The following is a 24,829-nucleotide window of genomic DNA, read 5'->3' on the forward strand; positions in this document are numbered from 1 at the left end:
CAAATCCAAAATTTATCCGATGCAAAAAAAGACTTTTTCCCTCCCTCAATCTGTGGCACGTGCAACAAAACCCACATTTTACAAGTTTTAACTACTCAAGCTCACAGTTTTCACAACATACCCTCTTCTAATATCATAATTAGGAGGAAACATTTCATGTGGTGCGATTGTCACCAGCTAGCTTCCAATTGAACTATAATAGCATTAGTGAGTAACGGGGCATGGAAATGAGATCTCTACCAACTGGTAGCATCCGGGAAATATTTTATATCCGCACTCTGTTTAGAATGTGATGACTACAGCCTTAGAGCCTCTGTGAGTGCTCAATTTCCAGGTAAAAATAAACTTCACACGTTAAACAATTAACATTTAAAATGAAAAAGCCAAGTCTATATAGAGTGATGGTAGGGCTTGAAGCAAGTGTATTAACCCACGTCCCTTTTACACTTCACTTTACATACATTACATCTCAGTCTCAGTCTTCATCTCATAAAACAAGGTTCAGATAGAAATTTATATGACGCCAACACGGACAGTGATGATGACAGAACTCAGTGGAAGGACAGGTGTGCACTGATTACTAACACTCTGAACACCTGAAAGCAAAGTAACTTAAAAAAAAAAAAAGAAAAGAAACGTGGAGATTCTTTCAGATCTAGTCAATGTGGGAGATATATTTTGAAACCCATATTTACTGTTCTAATATAATTGAATAGTTCTGCAAAGTGCTTAATTACTAATCAGAAAGTTGGTGGTGTTAATTGATCCAGAGGCATCAGTGAAGACAAGCCAGTCAGCTTCTGAAAGCTCAGTGTTGAAAACCTTCCGGGGCAGTTCTGCTCCGTGCACACGGCTCACCACTTACCATAATTGGCTCAAATGCAAACACCCCCCCCCAAAGAAATGGAATATTGGTTTTATTAATACAAACAAAATATGGATGACTTATTGGTTATGATATTGCTGTTGTTTTAGATGTTTTCAATTCCTAGCAACCCCATCTTCTTGTTCTCTCCTCACAAATTTTATTATTTGAACCCATGGTTGCAGCCACTGTGTCAAGCGTTCTCTTGAAGACCTACCTGTGCTTTGCTGGCCCTCAGCTTTACCAGGAATGATGTATTTTCCAGGGACTGGTCCCTCCTGATAACATGTCCAAAACAGGTTAGAAAAAGTCTCACAATCCTCCATTCCACCCACATTTCTGGCTGTACTTCTTTCAAGGAAGATTTCTTTGTTCTTCGGGCAGTCCAGGGTACTGTCAATATTCTTTCCCCAACACCATAATCCAAATGAATTGCTTCTTTGGTGGTGTACCTTATTTAGTGTCCAACTTTCACACGCATATTAGGCAATTGAAAATATCATGGCTTGGTCAGGTGCAACTTAGTGCTTTTTTTTATGATTGTGGGGTTTATTGAAGACGTTATCAGGTTATAATTCAGTTGAGAAATGCTCAGGATGTAGTTGTTTTTCAGTGGGAACAGTTTCTTTGCACAGGCAGGCCTCTCGCTGACGCTCTGCCTCTTGGCCTGGCCTCTGACTGCTCAGGTAATGGTGGAAAGCTCTTTTGGCGCTGCCAGTAACTGCCCAAAGGGCAAGCTTCAACTGGAAGTCACTCAGCTCTAGCTCTGTGGGTCTGTAAACCCAGCTGCCCTAGTAACATGCTGAGATGTAACCCACTACACAACCCAACCTCCTGTCTGCAAACGCTCAGCATTTTTAGTGGTCTGGGAAGTCCACCCTTCTCTCTCATGCTCTGACTTCTGGTTTTGCTGGGGTTCCTCCGCCTCAATTCTGGTATTAAATCTGTCTCCACGATCAAGGAGTTTCAATGTGTCAGGATCATGGAGTCCAAAGGATCTGCTCTCCTTTGGTTCTTCTTTCTTGATGCGGTTCTCTGATTCCTCCAATCGATTCTCAAGGAACATGATTCTGCTATTGTTTTTCTTTACCTGCTCCTCAAGCTCCTGTATTTTCCTTTGGTATATGTCTTTTATCTCCTCTATCATTTCATCCTTTTTCTGTAGTGTTTCCCTCATATTCTGCGTCGCTCCAAGCACCATTCTGAGAGCTTCTTTGTATGGCATCTCAATGTCTGCTTCTTCTATGTATGTTGTTATGTTCAGGACATCTTCTTCCTTTGCCTTTTGTTTCTCCTGTTTTTTCGTTGAGGTCGCTGGGGGTGATGGCTGTTTGTGTTGAGTTGTTTTTGAGGGACCAGGTGCCATTTTCTAGTCTCTCTCTGGAAGACTTATAGGAATTCTTCTTCGATCTGCCTACAGCTGATTTTGCTATGGGATTAGCCTACCACTTTATCTTCCTGTGGCTTCCCTATCAGGGGAGTGCCCCAGATGGCAGATCGACTGCCTGCACCAGTGTTGCAGAGGCTGGGCTGAAGTTCCCGCTATTGGTTTGAATATTGATAAGTGTTGGCTGAGCTGCCTTATGTCCCCAGGTACACAGGCAGGAACTCCCTGGTGAGAAGTCTGAGGAGTATGCCCTGGAGAGCAAGCAGGCCTTACCCTAGCCTTGGGCTATCTATGCAGGGTGGAGCTCACCTAGCTGGGTGTGACCCAGGCGCAAATGCCCTAGGGCAATGGGAGTGCCCCGTAAGTCCGCAATGGAGTGTGAGAGAGCAGGGCAGGAACAAGGGGGGTGAGAAAAATCAAAAAGTGAGAGTAGACTGTGCAGGGGTACAGGGAAGCGAGGGAAGCAAAAGAAACTATGTAGCTGAGTCCCACTCCCTGCCTGTGGATCTACAAGGGCTTACTCCCTGCCCCAAGCCCCAGCGGTAGTTCGCAGCTGAGCCCCAAGAAGGGTCGCAGGAAAACTGCTGAGCCGCCCCCAGAGAAATGGGGGGACAGAGAGCAGAGATGTTAACAGACGCCGCCGTGTAGCTGAAGCTTGATCCCTGCCTATGGAGCTGTGGGGGTTTGGGTTTATTCCCTGCTCAAACCACGCGGCGCGGCTGCGGCTGCGGCTGTGCCTTGAAAAAGCCCCTGCGCAGCCCTCCAAGGCTGTGTGGGAATATAAAGCAGAGACGCAAACAGAAGCAACAATGTAGATGAACCCCGATCCCTGCCGGTGGAGCCACAAGCATCCTGTTCCTGCCCTGAGGCAGATAGGGAAAAACTGTGGCTGTGCTGAGACCAAGCCCTGCTACAGGCTCCAAATGGTCCCGGCTTGGGCAGATCCGGCAACTGGACTAGGGTCGAGCCCCAGCCGGCTTCCACTGAGGTAAGCCAAAAGCCCCCAGCCCCTCGAAACCCCGTGGATCTGTGCCTACTTATCTTTATGATGCACCTCCTGCGATCCAGTGGCGTTGAATTTCACTCTGAGCAACTCTCCTGGGCTGGATTCTGCGGAGTCCCTCGGGTGTGTGTTACTCGTCGCCATCTTCCCGGAAGTCCCCTGGTTCTTCTTTCTTGCTGATAGTGAGATCCCTCCTCCTCCTGGGATAACTCGTGTAACCGTTCGGATTGTAGTCACAATTAACGCTGTTAACATCACTCATAGCTGAAGAATGTAATCCAAACACTATCTTCCCTCTTCTTCTTATTGTACCCATCAGGGGGGTCATTTGGTGGGAATAACAAAACCTGACCATGGCTGGTGTTGGCAACTTAGTCCTTAAAGTAGCATCTTTTCTTCATAACACTTTCACGAGGTTTTGTGCAGCACGTTTGCCCAAATGAAATACTTACTTTGATTTCTTGACTGCTGCCGACTTGAGCAGGATCATGGGTCTAAATAAAACAAAACATTTGACAGCTTCATTCTTTTCTCTGGATACCAATGATGTTGTACATTCGTCCAGTTATGAGGCTTTTGGGGATTTTTGCATAAAGTTCTAATCCATATTGAAGATTATAATCTTTGACCTTTATCATTATGTGCTTCAAGTCATTTTGGCTTTCAGCAAGCAAAGTTGTGTCATCTGTACATTACCTTCCTCTTGTCCTGATTTTGGTTCTTCTCCATATAGTACATGCATCTTGGATGATTTGCTTGGCACACAAATTGAAGAAGTATGGTCAAAAGATACAACTATGATGCACCCAATTCCTGATTTTAACCCACTCAGTGTCCCTTTGATCTCTTTGAATGAATGACTGACTCTTGGTCTAGGTCAGGGGTCCTCAAACTTTTTTAACAAGGGGCCAGGTCACTGTCCCTCAGACTCGTTGGAGGGCTGAACTATAGTTTAAAAAAAAAAAAAAGATGAACAAATTCGTATGCACACTGCACCTATCTTATTTTGAAGTAAAAATACAAAATGGTGCAAAAACATCCGGCAGGCTGGGTAAATGTCCTCGGTGGGCCGCATGTGGCCTGTGGGCCATAGTTTGAAGATGCCTGGTCTAGGTGAACGTTTCCCATGAACAAAATGATTTGTTCTGGAATTCACATTCTTGTAACTAGTTACTAACTAACTTTTCTGTGTATGTGAATAGAGCAGAATGAAGTGAATCTCAAATAATTTGGTGGTAGTAGTGTGAAATATTCATAATTCATTAATTAATTTGTTAGCTTTCTTTTCTCTTCCTCTGGTTTCTTATTGTGATTTGGCTGAAAGATTACAAAACAGATCCTCAGTTATGCACTCAACAATCCATATGAATTTTGCTTTTATTCACTGCAAATTAAGGTGCCATCAGTTCTTCTACTCTCACCCCGTGTTTCCTGGTTCTATTCCAACTCCTTCCCTAATTCTCTTAACAATGCCCTCACATAAATGTTGTGCTTTTGATCTTAAGTGACTCATTAATACAGGCCTGAAAGTGACTGCAAGACAGCTTCTCAGGTTCTCACAGTCTCTGTCTGACCATTAAGTCTGGCCTCTTGTATAATTTTCAGATATGTTTCAAAGTTTTCTTCCAGGACCTTCTAAAGTGATGCTTGTCAGAGCAGATGGCAGTGGTGGTGGGGCACCATCTAATTATATTTCTCAAGGTTGTGGGGTTGATGTTTCTGTGGTCTATAGTGTATTGGACTGATGGTTTACAGATGTCTTTGAATTTTCCTTATTCTTCTTTCCTCCAAATGTGAAGAGACCATTAGTTGCTTATGAGATTGCAAGACTCCTGTTACCAATCACCACATAGGATGTAGAACTGTGGCAGCTACATAGTCTCCTGTCAACTGGAGTGAAGGGGTGAAATCTAGCCTGCCAATCAGGTCACAGTTTTACAATCTCATTTGGAGGTGACAAAGAGATAAATCACTCACTGGAAGCCAGACGCAGTCTCTCTCTGCTTTGTCTTCCTGTAGACAAGCCATACGGAGGCACGTTGATGGAGCCAGAACCCTGGAGCTGGAGGAGTCACATGGACACCCATGCAAACACTGATATGCTTCCACCACCACTGGATCTCCAAGACTTTTCAACCACTTCCCTGTAATCTGCCTGCATTCAGCATCATTGCATGGCCGTTTGAGTCTAAAGAGCAATTTATGGACTTAAGAATTTGATCTGGACTGGGTTGGGGTATGTCTTAATATACAATTGCTCTTTGATATAAAGTCCTCTCTTACACACAGATAAGTGTCTATGAATTTGTTTCTTTAGACAACCCTGACCAACTCAAAAACACTGTCTTGGTAAAGTGTTATGACAATGGTCCTTGAAGTCCACTTAAAATAGTCATGGTGTACCAAACTCAGAAACCATAACCTCAAGATGTCTGATACGTCTGAGACGTTTGCATCACTTTCCATTGCCGGGTGACTCACCACATTCGTGGATATTTTATAACAAATGAGAATATATTTACATAAGTATCCTTTCAAACCTATAGATATTTGTGGGTAAATTTCTACTTTACTTCCTATGTGTGTTCACATGGCTTATATATTCAAGCATCTGCTTTTAGATAACCACTATTTCAGGCTTGTGTTTATAGCAATACTTGCCTTGTTGCCTTATCTCTTACAAGCTTCCGAGTGTCCTCATCTACTACTCTCTTTTATTTTTTAGCTAAGCATCCTCTTCTTGTCTGTAGCCTTCTCCTTCACCCATGTTAACATGTGTCAGCTATTATGCAAATATACCAAACATTAAGCTAGTTACAAAGAAAATGAAAATATTCTACTCATTTCTCCAGTCTGAATAAGTAAGCAAGATGTACTGAAAATAACAGGTGATTGGAATGGCCTGGTTGCAAAGGGGGAATAAACAGGACTTAAAAAATATGGTCTTAGTGATTGAAATTAAGCAGGAGAATTTTGCAAGGCCAATGACCTCTGCATTGTAAATAAGTGACTCATGAGATGGAATATAAAAACTGATTTTCACAACCTCGTTAAAGTGTTGAAAAGCATATATGTCATGATGCTTTTGAGGTTAAAGTGTATTGGACTCAAGCCTTGGTTTTTCACTTGCCTCCTATGCATGTGAAAGGTGGACAATGCATAAGGAACACCAAAGAAGAATGGAAACATTTAAAATATGGTCTTGGATAAGAATAGGGAAAAGAGCATGTACTGCTAGAAAACAAACAAATCTGTCCTGAAAGAAGTAAAGCCAGAATGCCCCTTAAAAGCAAAGGGGGCAATTGGCTCAAGTCTAAAGAGCCGGAGGTTGTGAACCAGATGCAGGATTCAGTCCCGGCAAAAAAAGCAAATGAATTTCCCCACAATGTCCTTAAATAGGAAGTAGGCCACTCTTGAGGAAACTTCCTTTCAGCTGTGTCAGGGCTGTGGTCTAAGTAAGGGGAGTGTATTCCACCCTCACCTTACAGCTGCTTGGCTGCTCACAACTAATCAGCACAACAGGCATTTCTTAGTCCCTATCTCTAGTGACAATTATCAAATCTGGTATACTAGAAAACAGAAATGTTATGTAATTCAAGTCATCTTAATTAATTATGATTTTGATCAAAAGCTGGTTACCTGGGTCAAAACAAAACAAACAAACAATGATATCTATAGCAGTGAGTTCTGAGTACATTTATATCTTTATCTTTGTGTAAAAAAAGTTAAATATCTAAAATTATTTTTCTATGGGTTTATTTTCAAAATATTATGTTCTATATATCATTGAAAATATTCAATCAAATGTTAGAAGACTTTCAGGGAATGATCATATTTAACACCAATTTTCTATTAAAAAACAAATCAAAAGGAGAATGGTAAGGCTTTGTGTCATGTACTGTGAGCATGTTATCAGGATGGGGGAGTCCCTGGAAAAGGATAGCATGGTTGGTAAAGTAGAAAGTCAATGAAAGAGAAGACACTTCAGGCAATGGATTGACAGAGTGACTCAACAATGAGCTCAAACAAAGCAGTAACAGTGGGGATGGTATGAGAACCTGTCGTGTAGTGCTCTGTTGTACATAGGGTTGCTCTTGGTGCATTCTGGATCAGGGCCACCTATCAACACATCCTCTCCTCAGATTTCCTTCTGAGTCTTCAGTTCTATTCACACTGTGAACTACTGTGTCTAGTGCGGTACAAGTACCATTCTGGATTGACTGCCTTGAGTTTGGAAAGTGAGAGGTGTCTAACTTTAGTTCTTTGGTTTTTTTTGATTTGCTTTGCTTTGCTGGGTCTTTTTCCTTGCCATATAAATTTGGTGATTTAGTTTTTCCATATCTCTAAAGAAAACCAAAATCTAGATCAGGATTTCATTATATGTGTAAAATGTCTTGGGTAATATCGACCTGTTCACAATATTGACTTCCTATCCATTCACGTTGTATATTCTTCCCCATCCCCCACACCCCCCTCTCTCATAGCACTGTTTTGTAGGTTTCTTGGTAGATCCATGGTTTCTCTGATACATTTTTAAAATGAGTTTTTATAAAAATCAGTTTAATTTTATTCAAATTCTCTAAAATAAATATTTAATTTGTTTTTTCTAAAACATATGTCCCACTTTACATATTGGTTTTATTGTTACATTTTTAGTTTCCTCGTACTCTTAAAAACATCATTTCAGTAGAATTCAAGAGTCCAGAGTTGCTTAGTTAGGAGCCTTTGACCTACTATTCTGATTAAATTTCTTATCAATATTCCTGGTCAATATCTGGCTTCTGAATGAAAGGCTCGATTTTTTCAATCACTTGGTAATAAGGTGAGGCTTTGTTGTTACCCATAACCATGCCATAACCAGGTGACCTAATTTAGAATCAATTCAATCACCCAGTGTTGCATTCCTATTTAAATTCGCAATTCACCTTTCCGTTGCTTCTGGGGTCCTGTGCACATTTTCTACCAGTGTGTTCATATTGACACACTAATGGATGCGAAGAGGTTACACTTTTAGCTGTGATCCACAATGTCAGTTGTTCAAAGCCACTAGCCACTCCGTGGGAGAAAGGCAGGACTTTCTACCAACTTAAACAGTTATGTCTCAGAAACCCACAGGAGCTGCTCTACCCTGGGCTATAGGGTTGCTTTGAGTCAGCATTGACTCAATCAACGGCAGTGAATTTTAATGGAGACGGCAAAAAATTTCAGATATGAAGAGGCAGCCTTTTTCAACGTCACCCTCAAGAAAAGCCACCGGGAAGAAGTCGCTTACAAGTCTTGATCCACATCCATTCTCTCAGTCTTTTCTGTGCCTCATCAGAGTCAGCTCTGAGGAAGTTGCAGGACGGTGCAGTGTTTTGCTCTGTCATGCACAGGGTCACTGTGGGTCAGAGCCTACTGGATGGCAAGTAAACAACAGCAACATTGAAGTCATGGTTTACATACAAATGTTCAACACACTTTGTCAGTGATTTCAGCAGCTGTCAGAGCTTTGAACATCTTTGTTATGACTGCTGTAGTTACGTAGCAGAGAATATGTGGACACATTGTGTGAATTGCATAAAGATATTGTGGTTGGTAAAGGAAAAGATCAATAATGTTATCATGGGCTTAGGGATGATTAAAGAAAATAAACAGGGACCAGTGAATGCGCCATGTTCACTGCTGAAGAGACTGGAGTGGAGAACTCAAAGAATCATTGGTCCCTTTCAACTGTCCTTTGCAATGTGCAAGGTGTTTGCGGCTTCATCCTAATTCTACACTAAGATTTCAGTGACCTTTTACTTTCCTCTTGTCCCACTATTATGCTCAGGAAATAGAGGAAAGAGCCAGGAGGAGGCAAAGGACATTTATAGAGGTATAAATAAAGGCATGTACATATGTAAACATATTTATAGATGAGAATGGGGAAATAGATTTATGTGCATATATTTGTAAGTATAGTATTAAGGTAGCAGATGGAACTTGAGTCTTCACTTAAGTACTCCCTCAATGAAAGAATTTTTTGTTTTATTAAACTGGCATTTCATGATGCTCACCTTCATGACACGATCACTGAAGACAAAGCATGTGCATAAGCAAATGTGGTGAAGAAAGCTGATGGTGCCTGGCTATCAAAAGATATAGCATCTGGAGTCTTAAAGACCTGAACGTAAACAAGCAGCCATGTAGCTCAGAAGTAACAAAGCCCACATGGAAGAAGCACACCAGCTTGGGGATCACAAGATGCTGAAGGGATCCGTTATCAGGCATCAAAGAACAAAAAAAGCATATCATTGTGTGCTCACCTCCCCGATATGATCAATGAAGACCAATGGGTGCATAAACAAATGTGGTGAAGAAAGTTGATGGTGCCCGGCTATCAAAAGATATAGCATATGGGGACTTAAAGTCTTGAAGGTAAACAAGCGGCCATATAGCTCTGAAGCAACAAAGCTCACATGGAAAAAGCACACCAGCCTGTGTGATTATGAGATGTTGAAGGGATCAGTTATCAAGCATCATCAGAACAAAAGCTCTTATCATTGGGAATGAGGGGGAATGCGGAGTGGGGACCCAAAGCCCATCTGTAGGCAACTGGACATTCGCTTACAGAAGGGTCATGGGGAGGAGATGAGCCAGTCAGGGTGAAGTGTAACAATGATGAAACAAACAAGTTTCCTCTAGTTCCTAAATGCTTCCTCCCCACCCACTATCATGATCCCAATTCTACCTTACAAATCTGGCTAGACTAGATTATGTACACTGGTACAAATAGGAACTGGAAACACAGGGAATCCCTTCAGGACCAGTCATGAGAGTGGCGATACCGGGAGGGTGGGATAGAGAAGGGGAACAAATTATAAGGATCTACATATAAGCTTCTCTCTGGGGGGTGGACAACAGAAAAGTAGCTGAAGGGAGATGTCAGACAGAGTAAGATATGACAAAATAATAATTTATAAATTACCAAGGGTTCATGAGGGAGTGGGGAAGGAGGGGGGGAAATGAGGAGGTGATGCCAGGGGCTTACATGGCGAGCAAATGTTTTGAGAATGATGAGCAAAGTGAATGTGCAAATGTGCTTCATACAATTGATTTATAGATGGATTGTGATAAGAGTTGTATGAGGCCCCAATAAGATGTTAAAAAAAAAAGATATCAGTGACCAGGTTCCCCCAAAGGGAACTCAAAGCATTCTTGTCGATTGCTGAAACCAACATTTCTGAAAAAGTAAAGACACTTTGTTGCTCCCACGTGATTTCTGCATTCATATTGGAATTTTGCACATCTGTAGATGTCTAAATATTCCTGACAATAACCATGTTTATCCACCAGGTAGTCATATTTGCATGCGACAGTTCCTGCTGGACTGCATTTACCTTGTAGTTTCTGGATCTTCAAACATCTTCATAATTGCTTCTGTTTCTACTGGGAATTATTTTGGTTGTGCAATAACCTTTTCTTGCAAAGCAAGTGGAATATCATCAGAATAAAGGTCTATCAAGTTGGCAAAGTCTACCAAGTTGGCATTACTAAGAAGATCCAATTTCCCTTGTCACAATTGGACCAATAAGTAACATCAGATAAATTGACAAAAGTTAAAGTTGTCAAGGGTTTTATGTGTGTTGGATCCCCAACCAATGCTCCCAGAACAGCTGTGAAGAGATCAAGTGATGCACTGCATTGAGGAAATCTGCGCACCAAACTTCTTTAGTTTTGAAGAGCAAGGATGTAAGTTTGAGGACTAAGCTGCACCTGACCTGAATAATGGTATTTTCAGTAGTTTCATGTTCTTGTGAAAGTTGGACAGTGAATAGGGAAGAATGAAGAAGAATTGATGCATTTGAACTGTGATCCTAGCAAAGAAATGTGTACCCTGGACTGCCACGAGAGCAAACAAACCTTTCTTGAATGCAGTACCTCCAGAATGCTCCTTAGGGATAAGGATGGTAAGATTTCTCATTACTCTGAGTCTGTTTGCAGGAGAGATCAGTACCTGCAGAAGGATATCATGGTTGGTAAAGTAGAAAGACAGCTACAATGAGTAATATGGTACCATGGTTCAAATTATGCTTCCCAGAAGTATGTATCAACTTGGCTACACCATGATATTTTATAGTATATAAAAAGTATATATTATCTTCTTCCATTCATGATCTAATGCAATTACCTTATAGGTTATAAATCCTAGTCCATATGATGTCAATAATATAGGACTTGTGGCAGTTATGTGAATAAGACAGGATTGAATCCAAATAAATGACTCTGTCCTGCTTAACTCATTCTCTTCTGATAAATATGTGCTGAGAAGAGATCAAAGGATCTCCCCTATCACGAGGAAAGAAGAACCAAAATTAAGCGTTCCATTTACACTCAGAGTCCTTGTTCTGAAAAATCCCTACACACAGAGAAATATTAATGCCAAGACACATGCATATTTTAAAGGGAGTCACAGAAAACGGTATGGTGGCCACATCTGACCTCCTCTAGCAACACTAGGAGAGTAGAGAATCTAGCTCCGAGCCAGCTCCAGGATAATCACCTCAAAGCATAGATCAGACATGCCTCTACCGTCCATCCTTCTTCATCCTATTCCGACACCAGCCATCGCTCCAACTGCTCTGTACTTTTCTGTTGGAGCTGAGGATGCATTGCAATGACCACAGAGACAATACTCATGATTAGGAGGGTGCTAACAATTTATAAAATTGTAAAGATGAAGTTCTTTTGTCTGCAATACCAGTTTTCAGCCATACCGTTAGACATGACTCTCTGGTCCTTAGACTCTCAGCCACGAGATCCTTTTGGGTCTAACTCATTCTATTGGTCAGGAAGCCTTCCACTCTTCCTCACCACCTCATTGTTGCTACTCTGCTGTGCCTTGTGGTGTTAGTGCTGTGCCTCTGCTCTGTCTCATGATATTGCTGCTGTAACCTCTGTTCCTTCTGTCACTTCAGACAGGGATTGAGCACATGCTCTGTGATATAATTAGTTTATTGTGCCAACTTGGCTGACAAACACATGTGGGGTTAATTGAAGGGCAGAGGGGTAAGTGGTTCAGTGAGCCTTGCCTTTCGAGTTCTCAGGTCTGTTGCTTTCTTATGGTCGGCCCAGGGTGTAGCTGCCTTAGCCATTTCCCTACTTCAGCTGGCAAGGCTCACTTCCTGCAAGACATCCCCAAGTAGAAGACACATGGACCTACCCTGATGCAGCCCTTGGTGTTGGAGCAGCCGTGTGGAGACCCCTGCCAGTGCTGAGATGTTTACACATTCACTGACTCAGCTTTCCTTCTGCAATGGGCATCATAGTGTTTGTTTTGTGAGCTGGAGGAGGACTTTGTGGATTGATGTTGGACATATGGGTTAATGTTGGACTTGTGGGTTTGGGCAGCACTGGGTTGAGATGTTTTTCTGATGTGCACTTAACCTTTTTATAAAACTCTGTCTTATACACGAGTTTCTATGGATTTGTTTCTCTAAAGTACCCAGACTAACACATTATGGTACCTTGCGAGTGGGGTACTGGAGAAACAAATCATAAGATGGAGAGTAGATGTTCGTTTGACCTCTCCCTCATGGCAGTCTTTCTTTTTTGTCTAGCCAGAGGCCTGATAAAGCCATACTGCTTACCCAGGTTTTTTTGGGGGGGGAAATATGGGAAGTATGATAATAGAAAGTTTGTAAGCTCACTTGATTTCAGCCATGAAAATTGGATATTTAGATGGGTTTATACTATGCCTGTAAAGAAAGCTATGCAAGTTCTCAGAAACAAATGGTCTTTGTCAGAAGCTGGAAAAAATCTGGAACCATGAAGAAACTCCTCTCTGGGACTGAATGTTAAAGGGAGCCTAAGAGCAGGCTGAAATGCTTGCTAGGTGACCACCTGGATCTACTTGTTGAGTGGAAGTGGGAGAAATTCAACAATAAAGAGACTGGTTGATTTTGGCCACTGACACCTGTGGACTTGGTTTACAGGAAAACCAGAAGAGGAGAATGGGTTGACGGGTCTAAAGTTCATGACCTAGCCTCAGGGGGCTAGGCTTGTTGAGTATTTGTGAGAGCCCATGGTCTAAAGGCAATGTGACCAGTTGGCACTCTGTGGAGGCTGAGTGAGGCAGCCCACATTGAGTTGACCAGAACCCAACCAGAAGGAGATTTTTGAGTGAACTGGTGCATGTTGTTGCTGACTTCATGGATGGCCTGTTCAGATTTGACTTTGCTTATGGATGCAGACTTCCCAAGGTTCCAACTGAAATGAAGATTCTTCATGTTGGCAAATGATTTTCTCCTCAGAACACTGGCTTGATGTAAGTGTGCAGTATGTAAATTGGATACCCAAAATTGGGGCAATAAAGGCATGAAGTGGTTGTCTTACAAACTTTCATAGGTAAGGGGAATATGTTCACAGGATTATAGGATTAAGGTGTAGGTGTTACTTAGTTGCAATTATGAGGCTAAAGAATTATGTACAGGTGTCAAGTTGGCAAGGGGCGGATTTAGGCAGTTAGTTTATTGTGCCAACCTGGCCGATAAACACATGTGGGGTTAATTGAAGGGTGGAGAGATAAGTGGTTCGGTGAGTCTAGCCTTTCTAGATCTGGGATCTCTTGCCTTCTGATGGTCGGGCCAGGGTGTAGCTGCCTGAGCCAGTTCCCCACTTCAGCTGGTAAGGCCTACTTCCTGCAAGACATCCCCAAGAGGAGCCACATGGACCTACCATGATGCAACCCTGGGTTTTGGAGCAGCTGTGTGGAGACCCCTGCCAGAGCTGAGACGCTTACACATTCACTGACTCAGCTTTCTTCCTGCAGTTGGCATCATAGTTGTGTTTTGTGAGCTGGAGGAGGACTTTGTGGATTGGTGTTGGACATATGGGTTAATGTTGAACTTGTGGGCTTGGGCAGCACTGGGTTGGGATGTTTTCTTGATGTGCACTTAACCTTTATATAAAACTCTCTCTTATACATGAGCTTCTGTGGACTTTTATTTCTCCAAAGTACCCAGACTAATACACTCTGCGACTGACTTTATAAGCTTTGCTTTTAAGAATTATTAATTGGTACCAACATCCATTCTAAAGCAATTCATTTTGAGAATCTTTTCAGTATTCTACCCAAAGCTCTATGAATAATGAAAATGTTGACCTGCCTTTTGCAAATTTTTTAAATGTCTTCTCTCTTACACACCTTATTACTTATTCTTCACACTGAAATCACTTTCTAAATATGCATACACTTGATTTTGACTCTTTGAGTCTGTTTTTGATAGATATTTTCAAACGTTAATTGAGAATTGTATTAGTTTTATTTGTGAGTGATAATTTTCTTCTACTTAATAGACTTTAATGCAAATACCCTTAATTCAAGTGTATTGACTCACATCTGTTTATTATTTTGCAACAATTTTGTGTATATTTACTCAGATATTTTCCATTTCTACACATTTCTTAAACATTTTTATAAAAAATAGCTTTTAAAATTAAAAATATTTTTAGAAAAATGCTTAGACAAGCATTTCTACTTCAGATAAACTTTTCCCATGAATTTTAGATCCATTGTATTAATGTTGTTGTTAAGTGATTTCAAGCGGGTTCCGACTCGTAGCAGCCCTATGGAGGCCAGAGTGAAAAGCTGCCCGGTCTGTTCCATCCTCATTATCACTGAGCTCATTGCAGCGGCTGTGCCGATCTGTTTTCCTCATTATCAGGGACTGGTAGCTCCTTATATGGCCAATGTATGTGTGACAGTGTCTCACCACCATCCATGCCTCTAAGCAGTATTCTTTCTGCACTTCTTCCATGACAGATTTGTTTGTTTTTTGGCAGGCCATTGTATTTTCAATATTCTTCACCAGCCCCATGATTCACGCGTATGAATTCTTCTTCAGTCTTCCTTATTCAATATCCAACTTTCACATCCATATGAGGAGACTAGAAAAAACATGGCTTGGGTCAGGCACACTTTAGTCGTCCAAGTCATACCCTTGCTTTTCAACACTCTAAAAAGATCTTCTGCAGCAGATTTACCCAATGAATAGATGGCTGTTTTACTGATGGTGGTAGTGAGTTTTTTTATGAACTGAAATGTTTTGATTCTCATTTTCTGTTCTATGTCTAGGGTAAATTTTCATGAATTTTGTCATTTTTATTCGTAGGCATTTCATGGACATGTTATTAATTAAGAAATGTAATTAGTGAAGCATAGTTTCTTTACTGATTTTTTCCCTCCCTTTTGTTTCTGTAAAATACTTCTTTATTTCTACTTACTGTCTTAACTCCAGTGGCCACTTTCCTTCGATATTTAGTTCTTGCTCCCAAAAAGCAATGCTTTGCAAGGACCTCTGCTATCTCTCCTGCTTTGTTTCCATTGAAAGTGTTGCAAAATGCTCATTTCTCATTTTTTTATTGTTCTAATGCTTATGAACCCTGGTGGTAAAGCAGGTATTCTGATGGCAGAGTGGGTTAGGCGAATTAGGTTATAAACAGCAAGGAGAGTATTTTTAACCTGTCAGCCATTTTGGAGGGATAAATATGTAGCTGTCTGCTTCATTAAATATTTACAGTTTATGGGATAGAATAGACTTGTTGACTGAGCAGACAATTCACAGTGGATGGTAGTTGAATGGCTAATAAACACATGAGGAAATGCACCCATTCACTAGCCATACAGGAAATTCAAGTCAAGACAACCATGAGATACCATCTAACACCTATAACCAGAGCCCAATTTTTAAGAGACAAAAACAAACAGAGAATAACAAATGCTGGAGAGGGTGGAACTCATACTCAGTTTGTCGCTAGTAAATATGTGCAGTCACTGTGGAAAACACGTGACATTTGCTAAAGAAATGGCCATAGAAAAAATACATGACTCAGCAATACCATTACTGGGTATATACCCCAAAGAAATAAGAACCTGACCACTAACACATGTATGCTTCCCCGTGTTCATTTCAGCACAGTTCAAAATAGCAAGACGTTGGAAACTTCCTACATATCCATCAGTATAAGATTGCATATAAAGGAAAACGACGATGGTATATGCACACAATGGAATACTGCGCATCCCTAAAAAACAGTGATGAAACCATGAAACACCTCATGATATGGAGGGATCTGGAAAACATCATGCTGAGTGAGGTTAATCAATCACAAAAGGAAAAGTACCCATGCATCCATTTATGTAGGAACAAACAACAGGACAAACAACAGGCCCCCAGGGTGACCAGGAAGCTGGTAGAGAGCCGTACTGGTACCAATGAATCTTACTCCATTACTTTGGTGGGTGGATCCTCAGTTCAGCTGGGAGTGGGAGGGGATGTTGACCACTTAGTGGCTGTCATATAAAGTAATGGTGAGGTCCCACTAGAAAGGCAGAGCTCCCTATCAGAGGGAAGAGGAGGGATACTGATGGGAAAGTCCAGGAGCAGAGGAAAGGAATCAGGCATGTCTGGGAGAACACAGTGCATGCCTATTGGCACAACGAGGGGGAAGATTGACCTCCAAATGGTGGGGGGAATGGTTAAAATACTTTTAAGGATGCTAAGAGGGGAGCTATCCCTGGTAATATGGGTCTACGAAGCCTCATTGACCCATGTTTCTGGACACACGCTGGAGACGCAGGCCACGTGTTGCAGAACGCTGGGACATTGAATCGTGGACCTTTAAGGCGAATGATACCTCAAAGGCTGCAGCGGAGAAATCCGATGCAGAAATCCACTAGGTGAACTGTGCTCTATCTCAATGACAACTGTAACAGGGGATTTAAGGCCAAAAAGTCTTTGTGTTTGAAGAAGAAAAAGAGAGCTATACCAAGAGTATTAAATTGTCAGGGCAGGCAGACAAACTGACTCCCTACATATGCTGTTTTAAGATTTATATTAATCCATCTAACTTGTGATTGACACTCTCAGCGAATATTATTGTAAAATTTCCCTGACAACCAATTCTCATTGTTTGTGTAAACGGTGTCCAGTCATGAAAGGATCGATTCTGTAGAAGTGAATAATTCAGGTATTGCAATGTACAGTTAACCTGAATTGGCCCAATAGCTCTTTCTCCACAGTGTTTTTAAAATTAGCGCCAGTGGCTAATCAGTGACAGTACTAATGGAAGCAATGCATGCTCCAGGGGGATGAGTGATAAGACTGTCTATCATAAATTAACAAAGAGGTCTCTAAAGGGAGTCACAAACAGATAAGAAAACATAGTTTCAGGAATGGGTTTTGGGCTTGCACTAAATTCTAATTCCAATTTAGGAACAATTATGTAGTTCTTGTATCAGGAAACTACTCAATACTTGTCCTTCCTCAGAAAGGAAACACAGAAGATATGAGCGCTGTAGCAAAGGGTGGTGAAGAAATTAGATGGTGCCTGGCTATCAGATAAAATAGCATCTGGGGGTTTAAAAGGCTTGCTTCAAAACAAGCAGCCATTTCAGTGAGATGTCAACCAAGTCGACTTGGAAAAAGCACACCAAAATCAGTGATGAAAGATAGTACATTATTCACTCCAAAGCTGAAGGAGGGAATAGTATCAATGTAGGAAATAAGACTCTGATGATTTCCCTCTGTACATAATAGAGGAACGGGAAGAAACCGGTTACCAAACGGAGTGCACTGGAGAGATGACTAAAGGAGCTCACAGGGACTTAAATGGTTAAACCATTGTCAGTTTATCTCCCCTGATACAAGTTGTGCCTGATTTGGTTTTCAACATTTTCTGTTTTGGTTTATTTATCTCTGATGTATTTTCTCACTAGGCGTAGCCCTCTGTAATTTTGTGTATTTTTATGGAACCCAGGACTGATGAGCTTATAGAGGCAGCAACTAGAGACAGCAATTCACATAAGGGTGCCAGGGAGGTACAGGGAGGGAGCTGATATCAAGGAGTTCCAGAGGAAGAGAATGTTTCAAAACTGATTGTGGTACCCATTGTACAATGCTGCTTGGTGTGATTGAACTGTGGGATGATACAGTATCTGTATTAGCTCCCCAAAAAAGGGATTTTGAAAAAAATTTATTTGAGGTTGTGGGGCTTTAATTCTTAGCGTTGGGCTTGTTCTTTGTGGGAACATTAGTGTCTACTCTGTGGACTTTGGTTCTGCACCTCTCAACTCCTTTTCTGGTAGCTTCCCTCCTTCCGTCTTCATGTATACAAGTTTACAGCTCAAACGAGAATTCCGATTGTAAATGGGTTAGAAATTTCTCCCCACTAATTATGATAGTATGATCAACATAATCTCTGTCTCCTAATAATGCTGAAATATTAGATCATGTAAGAATTTATAATGCTCATGGTCTTTTGGAAAATGTATGAGAGTTTTGAGATCAGGTAGATACAGTAATCTAGAGTTCTTGAATTTTGTTATCTTCTTAATCATACCCTCTGCCACTGAGTTGAATAGACCTCATAGTTACCATATACAGATTTTCAAGCCTAAATCGATAATGGGAGCAAATCGCCTCATCTTTCTCCTGAAGAGCTCCAGGTAGGCTGGAGCTGCTAACCCTACAGTTAGTCGTCTGATGCTCATCGATCACCGCTTCCAGAACACATTTCTGTGGATGATAATGGGGAAGAAAACATTTCCTAAAGAAGGAAGTCAATGGCTAATGGGGAGCATCAAATTTAGAAATGATTTTAAGGGACTTTCCACATTCATATGTTTTCAAGATATTTCTAAAAAGACAGATTTCTTAACTTCTAAGAATCCGTGACTACTGTCATCTTCTCACCGTCCCCCTTTCTTAAAATAAATGTGTAGCTTATCTATCCTATACATGTTAAACATTGTATTTTGGAATGCTTTAAGTAACTAACTTTAAATTATATAGTTGTTATTCTTGTGATTGTTTTTATGTTTAAGAAACTTTTAGAGTATGTTCTTTTGGAAGTATATGAGAGATAAAGATGGAAGATTGTTGTGTTATTATTGTGTTGAATTATTTGTTTTCTATAGCAGGATGGTACATCCTTGCTTATTGTCATCAGAATTATAGAGCCATATATTTTGAGAGAGAACTATACACCCAATAAACATTAATTTTAGGTATGAGTATTTAGTGTGTTTTGGCCATTTGAATGTGAGCCAATAAGATTTATATCACACTTAAATAGTAAAAAGAATTACAAATTTCAATCAGTTATTTTGTTATTTCCCTCTGGCAATAGCAAATATGTCCCAAATCGTGAATGATCCCATCGTCACAATCTGAAACAGAAAGACGCATGGAGCCGAAACAGCTGCAGACATATCGCCTCTGACAAGTAATATTTTAAGCCACTGAAGTTTGAAGACTCTTCATTATCACAGCAAAGCTGTCTAATATAGTCTTTAAAATTTTAAAGACATAAAACAATTACAAAATTAATTTAAATAACTGTCAGATGGTTGGGAGGAGGAAAAAGAATGTGCAGATTTTCTTGTGTCTTATTGCTTTTGACATAAAGATTATTATCTGGCACACTACTAAGTTAGAAATAAAATATAAGGGACATTTTTGTTGTTGACAGCTGGCAGTTGGATTCTGACTCATAGAGACCCTGTATCTGTAGAGTGGAATTGCTTCATTGAGATTTATGGCTATAATCCAATGGAAGCAGATTTCGAGACCTATCATCTTCCAAGGCTTGCTGGTAAGTCCAAACCACTAATATTTTGGATACTAGTTGAACATTTAACTGTGCTATTTGGGGACTCATCAGGAATATAACCACTTAATATATTCAAAACCTCTTATTTTTAGTATTAAAACATTTATTATACATTTAGAAAATTTATGTTCATCGCAATGGGACTTGGTACAACTCATTTCATGATTTGGTGTCTCTTTCTAAATACTTGAATCTGGACATGCTTAGGCCAGTAGAAATCTGTAACGTGCTTTCTCATTCCTGAATTTAGTGGTATTGAAAACTTTGGCCTATTTTCTTGAATCAATTAGCTCATAATGAATACATGCCTGTCATAGGCAATTAAAGGATGGGAGCCAGTGAGATGATTTATGGTAGCCAACTATATGACTCTTCCCCCAACTTCACAATTTCGTAGCAATATCACATAGGTGTATTCAAATTATTTCAAGGATGATTATTAATTTACCTTGATAGATAAAACTCTCTGAATTGTGTTTTTAGGTACCCTTGAGTTGGTTTTGACTTATAGTGACCCTGTGTACAACATAATGAGACACTGCCTGGTCCTGTCCCGTTCTCACAATGTTCTTATGTTCTAGCTCATTATTACAGCCCATGTGTCAATCCACCTTGTCAAGGTTATTTTTCTTTTTGGCGGACCTTCTACTTTACCAAGCATGATGTCCTTCTCCAGGGAGTGGTCTGTCCTGATAACATGTCCGACGTTCTTGAGAAGTCTCACCATCCTTTCCTCTAAGGAATATTTTCTCAGCAAACAAATTGAATAAATATGGTGACAGGAGACAAGCCTGATGCACACCTTTCTAGATGTTACACCATAATGTATACCCTGTTTCTTTTCACACAACTTCCTTTTGATTCATGTATACTTTCTGCCTGAGAACAATGACGTTTTCTGGAATTCTTCTTTTTCTCAAGGCTAGCCATAGGTCATAATGATCCATGCTGTTAAAAGCATTTGCATCGTCAATAAAACACAAGTAAATATCTTTCTCTCATCTTATCTGCTTTCAACCATCAGCCATCTGATGTCAGCGATTATATTTCTTGTTCTAAATTCTGTTCTTCATATATCCTGAACCTCTTGCATTGCCTGTCAAAGTACTGCCACTACAAGTGTTCACTTATCTTCAGCATGTGATGTGTTCTTCTATTGGGATTGTAATTTAGTCAAGTTTTTCTCATTATAAAGCCTTGAATTTTTCATTTTTTCTTTTATGCCTGCTAAGCTATATACATCCTTTATTAGCGTATCCCTTTCTTTTTAATACATTCCTTAAAGAAAACAAAGTGCCGTTATTGGATGATCTTATGCCAAGTAGACACTCCTGGCTAGGGGTAGTTAGGACCTGTCAATCAAGCCACAGGTTGATGCTGTGTCCTTGGAAGCATGGCCTTCTCATAAGGAGAACACTGGAAACCGCCTCCCTTCTCACCCCTTTCACTTTCCTGCGTGCTTGGCCACATGAGAGCTGCCAGAGCCCTGACATATTTCCACCAACCTTGGATACCCAGTGCTTAGCACCCACTGGCCTGTGATCTTCTTGCATTCTGCATCATTGCATGTGGTACCATAAGTTTGAATAGGGACCTATGGACTAGTATTGAACATATAGACTTAAGTTGGGACACTGTCTTGATATGTACCTATATCTTCATATAAAGCTCCTTCTTATATATAGGTGAGTATCACTGCATTTGTTCTGCTTGTCTGCATAGCCTAATGCATAGAGCAACCAAAATATACTACAGACACTGTTTGCTGTACATCTAAACGTTTCTTCGATAGTGCAAGTTATTTCAAGCAACAGTTTTATCAAGTGTTTTATGAATGCATAATATACAACTGCCGTGTTTCAGATTTTAAAAGTTTTTTTAATGTCTTTGGACTTTTCCAGCCAAATTATCTTAATATATGGAAGAGTATAACTGTATCAGTTGATCTTAGAAGTTTATTATAATTTTATTTCAAGGTTCCCTTAATAGCCAATAAAAATTTCTACCTATTAATTTTATCCCAGAGATTTGGTTTAGTAGGAAAGGGATTATAAAGCACTACGTGAAAACCAAATCAAACAGTAAAAAGAAATTAATAAAATACCACTTTGTTTTAACTTACCCAGTGATATTTGATTGTTTGCAAAGCTTTGGGGGTTTTAACAAGCCCAACCCAAATAGTTTTACAGCTCCACGAAGTAGGGGCAGGCATTATAATCTCTATATTACAGCTGGGAACCTCAAGGCACAAAGCCATTTAAGTGATATGTCCAAGGTCACTGAGCAAGTCACTGGTGAGGCCAAAAATAGAATCCCAATTCTTTGGCTAGTTCTTTGTTCTGGAGACCATATTGGTTCTTTTATTACTCTGAGGATAAAATTTAGCTTTATACCAGAGGTCTTCTATTTTATTGTATTTTTCCCCTTGCATGCCAACCTAAAAATCACCATTTAAAAGACCATTGAATTGTTATTAAATGAAACCATATTTCATGCTTGAGATTTTCAAGTTAGTTCTAGAAAAGTGTTTTCTTATTTTTTAAGAGGAAAATATCCATAGGTAGTTTTTCATATTTATCATCTCAATTCATAAAACTTTTCTCCCTCCCCTAAATATTTAATGGCTCTATTTAACAATGAATATGTTCTGGTTTCTGCACAAGGAAATGCAAGCCATAGTAATTGGCTTTGCCTTCAAACAGCCAACTCAGCAAGAAATCCCACAGCCTATAGAAACCCTTTTATTTTCTATCATTTTTTTCCTGAGTTTCAAGCCATTGAAATATATTGAAAAACCGAGAAGGCAACTAAACCATGAAAATTGACCTTACATCTGTTTTGTATGACTCTTGAATCTCCAGGTTTGTAATTCCTTATCTGTGGCTGCTCCAACAATTTTCTGGCTTATAATGCTGTTGGTGCAATGGTAGGAAAAGAAAGTGGATTATAGTTTCTGGTACACATTTGTCTAAATGTACTTATATATATTTTTTGATTCATGGAAAGAATCTGTTCCCCGCCTGTAGGAATCCTTTAAAAAATTGAAATTCTACTTCTCAGCTTCCTGCCTGTGGATCTTGTGAAAAAGAGTGCACAGTATACTTTATAAATGACACAGTAAAATATTCCAAAGCAATAAACTCACACACACCAAATGGACAATGGATGGATTTCTCTCTTTACCTATATACCTACACATGTATAAAAAACTCATTTATGACTATGTTTACACTAGGGGATTCTAAAAGTTTGTGACAAAATAGAATTAAATGGTAATTTTTTTCATGAACTTTTTGAAGCTCCCTCAAGTATACGCTGAACTGCTTTATATTGAAATGGAATTGCAGTGTATTGATAGATAGCCATTAGTGAGTAGTTATAGTGTCAAGTTCTGGGTGAATGTCAGGACTTGCATTATTTCAGTTATCTTTGTACAACATTATGGGATGAGTACTATTTTCAGTCTATTTATTTATTAAGTAAACCTAGTCACTGAGAGTTTAAAATCCCCAGGGTTATACAGCTTCTATGCTGTAGACCAGGGATATAGATGATCCACAGGTTCAGTCCTTTATAATGTATGCAAATAGACATTATTTTCTGATGTATGTGTATACAAAACATTAAAATTTATAAATTAGAAATAAGTAAATTCAAATACTGAACTCCGGAGAAGACAAAAGTGTCATTCACAGGTCATACAGTGAATCAGCTTCTGAATCTAGAATATGACTCTGAGCTGGCAAACATCATGCATTGAATTGATCAATTGGAATGAGCAAAATTAAAGTAACACTGAAATCTTTACTCCATTACTCAGACAGTACAATCAAGAGGCAAAGAGAGGGGTACAGGCTCTCTAGTGTTCTGTACTTGCCCCCACAGCGCTATAGACCAAGGTCGGACGATGCAGCACAGATGAAGGGAATTGTCTCTCTGCTAAGAAGTCCCAAATAAAAGGCTCATTTCTTCTCTTGTAGGCACATTCGTGTGTGTGTGTGTGTGTGTGTGTGTGTGTAGCAGATATTGTGAAAAAGGGGTGGAGGGCTGGGAAAAGGTGTGATCAATGTAAGAAAGAGCCTCAGTCAAGGAAGTGACCTTGAGATCTCCTGGAAAGCACCTGGGGAAGGCCTTGGATATGAGGCCTCCTAGAGCAGGCCCTGGGGCTCAGAGTGCCAATGCGCGCAACCAGCTTGGGAGGGCCTGCACTGTTGTCTGCAGCTCCTTTCAGAAACCTGCAAAGCCCTCACTCTGCATCAAATCTAGTGCAGGGGGAGTATTTTTGCTGCTCACCTACTTTGGGGTCTAAGGATCCCTCATGGCATTGTGACCTATGCATTGGGCTGCTAATCAAAAAGTCACCAGTTCAAAAAATCAGTCCTTGGTTAGTGGTGGGGGTATGGGGGTATAGGGGATGTTGTGAGCATCTCTGCCCCTATAAGTTTATACAGGCTTGAAACCCAAAGGAGCATCTCTACTCTGTCCTATGTGGGTAATAGGAGTTTGCGTTGACTCGGGCAGTGGATTTGGGAGTATGGCGCTAGGTCTGAAGGATCACTCATTGAATTTTTGCCTGAAGCAGTGATTCTCAAAAGTGTTATAGTATAGCTTTCATGGAAAACCATTAAATACTGTTTTAAGTTGAAAACCGTGTAGGAACTTGTTTTAATGGCAATCATGCGATAGACCTACAGGGTTATTTTTGTTGTTTTAATGTTAAGATGTTTGATCATCAGAGATAATTTTATAATTCAGATTGATAAAATACTTTTCATTTATTTAATCTTTCTTTGTTTTTGGTTCCAGATTTTGTATATATTTCCATAATTATTTTTTAGACAACACACAACACCTTCCAGACTTCCATGTTGGTGGCAGACATTACCTTCCTTCCACTCCACTTCATCACCAAAACTACTTCTCACTAAACAGGTTGGAC

The 24,829-nt window shown here is 40.2% G+C and overlaps 1 pseudogene; it reads right to left on the reverse strand.

Annotated features, from left to right (window-relative positions):
- Positions 1-8,437: 8,437 nt before the first annotated feature.
- Positions 8,438-10,795, reverse strand: LOC142440606 (eukaryotic translation initiation factor 3 subunit E pseudogene; annotated as a pseudogene).
- Between the last annotated feature and the right edge of the window lie 14,034 nt (positions 10,796-24,829).

Source organism: Tenrec ecaudatus, chromosome 2, assembly GCF_050624435.1.
Source record: "Tenrec ecaudatus isolate mTenEca1 chromosome 2, mTenEca1.hap1, whole genome shotgun sequence".
NCBI classification, from domain to species: Eukaryota; Metazoa; Chordata; class Mammalia; order Afrosoricida; family Tenrecidae; genus Tenrec; species Tenrec ecaudatus.